This window comes from Misgurnus anguillicaudatus, chromosome 9 (assembly GCF_027580225.2).
Source record: "Misgurnus anguillicaudatus chromosome 9, ASM2758022v2, whole genome shotgun sequence".
In the NCBI taxonomy this organism is placed as follows: domain Eukaryota; kingdom Metazoa; phylum Chordata; class Actinopteri; order Cypriniformes; family Cobitidae; genus Misgurnus; species Misgurnus anguillicaudatus.
Genome location: NC_073345.2, coordinates 19,624,506 through 19,632,511, shown reverse-complemented (window position 1 = coordinate 19,632,511; position 8,006 = coordinate 19,624,506). Strand labels below are relative to the sequence as shown.

Sequence of the window (8,006 nt, the reverse complement as noted above, 5' to 3'; positions counted from 1 at the left end):
AAGAATGTTGCCAGTGGTTACTAAAATTTATGTGGTGCATTGACAGCAATTCTTCTACTGGCTACAGTACCGGTATGTATATATACACTGCTCACATCAATGTACTCAGCCTTCCACTCAAAGCTGTTCGGTGCTTTGCTTTTACATCATCCAGGTTGATTTACTATAAATCATGTTGAGAAGATGTATCCAGAATTTATTTTTTATCAAATGATTATTGAATTGATTTACTACTTTCTTCTGTGTTTAGAACAAACTCACTTTATTCAGACACACTGTGTTCTCTCAACCAATTGGACTTAAGAGATAAATGTTTCATATGTCCTGTTTGCAAAGTGACCGAGCTTTTTTCTTTGCCTGGGGTGATGCTGACATGCACACAGATGTCAGCAGTCAATAGAGAATAATAGATCACTAATGATCAGTGGAATTAAGACGTAACTGTTTATAATGTGGAAGAAAGTTGTTTAAACTTGTTGTTTAAAACTTTTAATAATGTGGGTGCAGATACGCTCACTAACCAGGACCTTCCAATTAGCTCCTAAATAGTGTGCTCTTCTGTGTGTTTACACAAACTTTTATCGCCACTGTTTATTTTGGATAGTTTACTGCATCTACACTTGCAGTTTTATTCTTTATTTTTATAAAAACATTTCAAGTGGCCTACACACTAAAAACAGTTGGGTTAAAAATAACCCAATAAATAACCCAATGGTGGGTTACTATAGCACCGACCCATTGTTGGGTTATTTTAACCCAATGCATTGGGTAGAAAGTTTTACCCAATTAGTTGGGTTATGAAATAACCAATTTGTTGGGTTATTTTTGCAATGCTGTTTTAACCCCATTATTATTATTATTATTATTATTATTATTTATTATTATTATTATTTATTTATTACTATTATTTGCTTTATAAATAAATAATACAAAACTTACAAATACATTTATAATGCTTTATTTTCATTTAGTCATTTGCACCTGCATTTAAATGTATAAATACATACATGTATAGAAGCATAAATACATACACACATACATAAATATATACATACATAAATAAACAAAAACATATAAGAACAGAACAAATCTACTCAATCTTATCCAACTAAAAACTGCTTAAAAGCGTTCACACATTTTGTCATAGTTTTCTCCCTCTCAGGTTGTTATAGGCCTGTATATAAGTCTTTACTTTGATAACCACAAAGGTATATTTCAAAGGATGTTTGGAATCAAACCGATCATGAGCCCCATTTATTTTCATAGTATTCTTTTTTCCTACTGTGACAGTCAATGGGGCTCATGATCTGTTTGGTTTCAAACATTACTCAAAATATCTTCCTTTGTGGTCATCAGAACAAAAAAATGTGTACAGGTTTGTAACGACAGGAGAGGAAGAAAATTATGACAATTTTCATTTTTGGGGGAACTGTCCCTTTAAGCAGGTGACAGTGTGTTCAGGAAACATCACATGGTACAAAATGTATTGTGTGTTACAGAAACTACTTAACAGTAATGAAAGGCTTGGGATACTCTGTATAAAATGTTAAAAAAAATATTAAAGCACATGTCAACTGCTGGTCTTGCTCCTGGGCCATGCCTCCCCACGAAAACAAAGGCTTGTGATTAGTCAAATTCATCCCATAGCAGGACATCGGGTCTTCTTCATACCTCCTCCTCCAAATACTGAATTATGTTTGTTTTCTGACCTGAAGACAGAATTTTCACAATGTAAATATGCACACATAAACAGGATAAAAAAACTAAGTGTAATAAATTATACTTACAGATTGCAAATTAATAAATGTTTGCTTTGGCTCTTGGTACTGTAGGAAGGCTGAATCATCTTGCTGGCCATTTTGTAAGGTTTTTAATGCAACATCTCCAAGAATGTCTACATTTAAAGAAAAGAATAATTAATAAAATCTCAAAGCAAATACATCTGGTACACTGAATAAATACTATACTTTGACAGTAGATGTCGCTGAATTGCAAATTCAACCGTTACCGGTGTTACAGTAAACAGACGTGCATGATTAAACAGCGCTTTATCAGGGAATATACTGAAGTAAGACGACAATAAAATGCCATCGAGTCATTTCTTAAGACATTTACATTCAGAATGACATTTATATTACAGCTCTGTGTCTATAACACAGACCGGCTAAAAAAATATTTGGAGCAAAAAACAGCCGGTTGATCCCTTACAAAAGTTAAAAAACGGTTTTTACTACACTTTAAACAAAAAAGCATTGTCTGTTACAGAAAGCATGGTTAAAGCAATATGGCAATCAATACGCCATGAAACTAACGTTATACTACTAAAAGAAGAAATGATTCATTTTCGTAAGGGATCATGCTGTTGGTACTGTTTTGTATTAAAATAAATTGCGATGTCTCTCTACGTTTATGATGGCTTAAAAACGCGTTTGGCATCGGTAACAGTTAATGAATGGAACAGGTGTAACGGACAAAAACTAGACAACAGCGTTTTTGTACACTTATTTAAACGTGGCTGATAGTTTACTGTGTGATAGAGCTTAAAGACACTTTGTAGCAAAATAAAACATTACACAGATATATATATTTTAAAACGTACCTCTCGTGTCTGTCCGCACTCAGCAGTGGCACCTGTTGACCATTAATCAAAATGCGTGACGTGAGCCCGAATTTAACCCAACTCTCTGGGTTATTAAGGAAATAACCCAATACAAGCTAGGAATAACCCAACAGAACAACCCAGTATGTTTAACCCACCTATTGGGTAAAACAAATAACCCAACCCATTTTAGAGTGTACAATTCAAATCTCCCTTGTGTAAATGTAAACCACAGAGCTACGGCTTAAACTCCACACATTGCAGCAATGAAAACCTAAAAGCTGAAAACATGCTTCCTGTTCGTATAATCTTAAAATAATGTTACCTGCACTTGTTTCTTTAATAATTCATGGCAAATTAAAGAGTCTGTGTAAAAATGAACATTTTTACCAAAGGCCATCTAAAATTCTCTTACCAAATGATATATTGAAAAGAGACTGTAGGCACAGGCTTTTGTCCTGCTCTCCTAGTTTTAAATAAAACATAGCTCAAGAAAAAAAATATGACTGAGGTGCACCAATAAATGGGCTTGGGGAAGAAAAGAGTTCTTTCTTTCTTAATGTTTGTCTTTGGTACTTTTATTTTACTCTAGGTACATATCTACATATACATATTGTTTATCTTAATGTTATGCTAATCCACAGCAAATTATTATATCTTATTTGCTGAATTAAATATAGATTAAGTAGAGATTCCCATTTTTGTCCACTTAACTGTCTCATACAGTTATTGATATTCAGTCGTTGTATTGATGCTAGCCTAGTACCATTGCATCAAGAGTCATGGTATTAAAAATGAATTTAATTTTCATACACTTATTTTATAGTGAGGGGTATCTGTTGTATTCTCACGAATTTCCGTGGTATAGTCCCGGAATATTTTGCTAATTTTTCCGTGGCATTGTCACGGATTGGTTACTCAACTGCTTTTCCCTATTTTCTTACCATTGTTCGAAATTCGATGAACTTTCAAATTTTTGTTTAACTTGAGAAAACATCATATTCATCTATAACTTACTTTTTTCCAATAAACTGAGCTTTGCATCAAATAGATTTTTGTTACTCTCGCAATAGACAATGAATAATGACTATTCATAGGCGACTCATTGTTACATCTATGACTTCATATCAATTCATATCAAGTAGCGCTAAAGTTTATTTAAAATCTGGACGCGCGGCAAGCGCACTCAAATAAATAATTCTTCCAATAAGTGGTCGGAACTCGGGACACAACAATCCAGTATCACGAAATTACATACCATAGACTGTAAAAAAAAGATGGACGACGCGACGTTGCCTCCCTCCATTGTAATGAATTGAAGCCGAAAATGTCCGACCATGGTCGCCACCATGTTACGTAAAAACGTCAGTTTGGAGCCAAGGAATTGTCCGGGGAGCCAGAGGCGGAGCCGCGGAATCAAACTTCCACCCAAAACGCTCGTGTGACCAATTCAACCACACCAATCATAACGACACGCCCCATTTCTATAGCATCAAATACTAGCTAAAATGAAACTTATCACAAAAATGAACACTTGAACATATATGATAACTACTTGAAAGGTCCAAAACCATCTTTCTGCAACTTTTATTGAAAGTGTAAATAATTTTTTTATTTAGAGCAGAATCCCATTCGTTTGAATGGAGGGGGCGGGGATTATGACTTGTACCGCAGCCAGCCACCAGGGGGCAATCAAAGAACCAGTGACTTATGAGGCACACCCGTTACGTACCTATAGTCACGTAATTTTCCGTGACACTGACACATTTTTCCGCCTTTTTTATGAACATGTCACATATTTCTGTCACGTATTTGTTACTCAACTGTTTGTCCATTGTCGCTTCGGTTTAGGGTTAGATTTACATAAAATGACATCCTTACCCAAACCCAACTCTAACCCTAACGCCAGGCGACAATGGTTTAAAATTTAGATAATATAAAAGAATAAATCAGAAAAAATAGTATAAACCAATACTTAAAGTGACATTGTAACGCAAACACCAAATCTAACCCTAAACCGAAGTGACAATGGTTTGAGGAAAAAGCAGTTGAGTAACCAATCTGTGACAATAACACGGAAAAGAAAGTCCGTGATACGGCCACGGAAAAATTTGGAGATCTGTGACAATGCCACGGAAAATTACCAAAATAGTCTGTGACTATACCATGGAACTTTGTGAGATCGTGTTGGTTTTATTATGTTAGCCTTTTTATTTTAAACCAGAAAAAAGAAATGGCCCAAAATGACAGTCCATGTCGAAAACCACATAAGTTAATAATATCGGTTAATAATGCAAAGGGTCTGAAATACAGGCGTTATACATGTGATGGGCAGCTGTTTTATATGATATGCTTGCAGTGGAAGGTAATAAAAATGTGACATACATTATGTATCTTATCTTTATATATTTATAACTTCAAAGTCACTTGTAAGCATGTGTGTCCAGCGTGTTCTAGTTGGTTATTTTCTATTTTGTTAGACAAAATGGTCAAAATATGTACCCCATCTGTCACTAGGGTCCTAATATGTACCATTATGTACAGGATGGTATCAATATGTGCCTTTTACAATATGTATATATGAGGTGCTAATAAGCATTAATAAGTACCTTTAAGGTACAATTATGACCTCTTTAGGTACAAAGGTTCACTTTTTTGAAAGGGCGTAGCCCCTGTCACATCCAGGGCACATATTTTGACCATTTGTACTATAGTGTACTATCCTGTTTCTTCTCTGGGTGTAGTATTGAACACAGTATAATATATGGACAATACATGTAATACCAAAACTATTATGCAAATGTGTTATAAAGCATCATGATTTTATCTTTTGCCTTATTAGTAATTTATACAGCCTATTACAGGCCTTAAATGAGACCAACAGTATCTGTGTATGAGAAAGTTTTTTTTGTTCTTATCTTTTGTGATGCAGTGGGCATCTATTTTAAAGAGGGAATTGTGAAAAAATAGACTTTTTCAAAAGGGATCACGGCCTTTGATAGTTCCATCATCAAAGAGGACTACCAGATTATGACCTGACTAGCAATGTATGAACTTCTTTGTTCTTAAACATTAGAGAAGAAGATCATAATGCCTCCAACATAACAATGTTTGTGTCAGGAAATACTTCGGAGTCAAATGCAAGTTAACAGAATTTATTTAGAAAAAATGAGAGAGAGAGATGAAGAGCAAAGTCACTGGTATCCACACACGGCATACACCCTCGACTCACTCTGGATGAAATCACTACTGTGGGAATGAAGCACGCCCACAGCAGGAAGAGTGAGCCGGCACTACTAATGTTCAATACGGATCTGAAGAGAGAGAGAGAGCCACCCACGCTCTCCGTCGTGACACCAGCACTGCCACCCCACACAACATAGGGATGAAACACGCCGCCCTGAAGGCGGATGACAGGCGAAGATGTAAGGTGTTAAATCCTGGTTAACTGACGGAGTAATCCACTGTAGAATCCTGAAGCTGAAGTCGCCACCCGGAAGTAACTGGTATACCGCCTAATAACGAAGCGAACCAGCTGTTCCGAGAGACAAACAGTCAATAGAGTCAATGTAATCCACAATGGTGCACAAGTATAATCCACTCACGGGTGATGAAGTAGCCGATGTGAAACAGAGACAACTGGTGTACCGCCTGATAACGAAGCGAACCAGCTGTTCCGGGAGACAAACAGTCAATAGCGTCAATGTAATCCACAATGATGCAAAGTATATTCGACAAGCGAGAGGTCCGGGCGATGACGCGCCTCCGTTTGCCTTATTCCAAACCTGGGTTAACTTAAAGCGAAACAGAGAAACGTCCGACAAGACAAGGCAGGGTAACAAGACTGTGACCAAACAAATGAGCGCGCAACGAAAGACAGGACTACGTGCAATATAAAGGAAAAGGTTAACGAGACACCACCGGTGAACAATCATCGAAACAAGGGGCGGAGTTGGTGAACACATGAGGAACCGACACCACAGGTAAACAAACACACACACACACACATATCCCACACACAGCCATCGATCACCCAGCAGACATGACAGTAGCCCCCCCTCCACGACCGGCACCAGACGGACCGGGAGACTCACCCTGTCGCCGACGGAGGTCCTCGATCAACCCAGGATCCAGTATATCCCGAGCCGGAACCCAGCTCCTCTAATCCGGACCGTATCCCTCCCAATCCACCAAATACTGAAATCCTCTGCCCCTGCGGCGAGAATCTAGTAACCTCTTAACAGTATAGACAGGGGCACCATCCACTAGACGAGGGGCGGGGGGATTAGGGGCAGAGACAGGAGGGTTATAGCGAGCAAACATCACAGGTTTAACCTTGGATACATGAAAAACAGGGTGAACCCGACCAAGAGAAAGGGGTAACTTAAGCTTTATCGTCACCGGATTAATGACCTTAGAAATACTGTATGGCCCAATGAATCTCGGAGCCAGCTTACGAGAAGGCTCACGGAGAGACAGATCCTTGGTAGAAAGCCATACCTTTTGACCACAAATGTAACGGGGTGGAGGTCGCCGATGACGATCAGCTGCAGCTTTGGTTCGTCTGGAATTAGATAATAACAGTGTCTTAGCTCTCCTCCAGGTGCGTCTGCACCTACGTACGAAAGCTAACGCAGACGGCACCGCTGCCTCGGGCTCCTGTGATGGAAACAGGGGAGGTTGATAACCGATGGAAAGTTCAAACGGGGATAAATTGGTAGACGTAACGGGAAGAGAATTAAGAGAATACTCAACCCACGGGAGCTGATCGCACCAGGAATTCGGATATTGTGACGACAGACAGCGGAGCGTTCTACCGAGATCCTGATTAGCCCGTTCGCATTGCCCATTGGTCTGCGGGTGATAACCAGAAGACAAGCTGGCCGTGGTGCCAATTTGTCTACAAAACTCCTGCCAAAAACGAGAGATGAACTGAGGACCCCTATCTGACACTACATCAGTCGGAATACCATGTAACCGAAAGACGTGACTAATCAAAACCTGAGCCATCTCTTTTGCAGAAGGAAGCTTGGGCAAGGGAATAAAATGAACCGCCTTCGAAAAGCGATCCACCACAGTTAGAACAACAGTGTTACCATTAGATGCCGGTAAACCAGTGACAAAATCAAGGGCTATATGAGACCAGGGGCGGGAGGGCACGGGCAAAGATTTAAGCAGACCAGCGGGTGGTAAATTGGATGCCTTATTACGAGCACAAACTGAACAGGCTAATACAAACTGTCTGACGTCTGTGGACATAGAAGACCACCAAAAACGCTGACGGACGGCAGCCAACGTTCTCCGAATACCTGGATGGCCGACAAACTTGGACTCATGACCCCACCGGATGACATCGGAACGTAACCGCTCAGGAACCCATAGGCGACCCGCTGGACACCCCTCCGGA

At 39.1% G+C, this 8,006-nt stretch overlaps 1 long non-coding RNA gene across 1 annotated transcript; it reads right to left on the bottom strand.

Annotated features, from left to right (window-relative positions):
* Positions 1–1,235: 1,235 nt before the first annotated feature.
* LOC141366228 (uncharacterized) lies at positions 1,236–2,731 on the bottom strand. Its single transcript, XR_012371329.1, has 3 exons — positions 2,600–2,731; positions 1,788–1,894; positions 1,236–1,709 (listed from the first exon to the last, which is right to left on the bottom strand). It is a non-coding gene; the product is annotated as an uncharacterized lncRNA (long non-coding RNA).
* Positions 2,732–8,006: the final 5,275 nt, after the last annotated feature.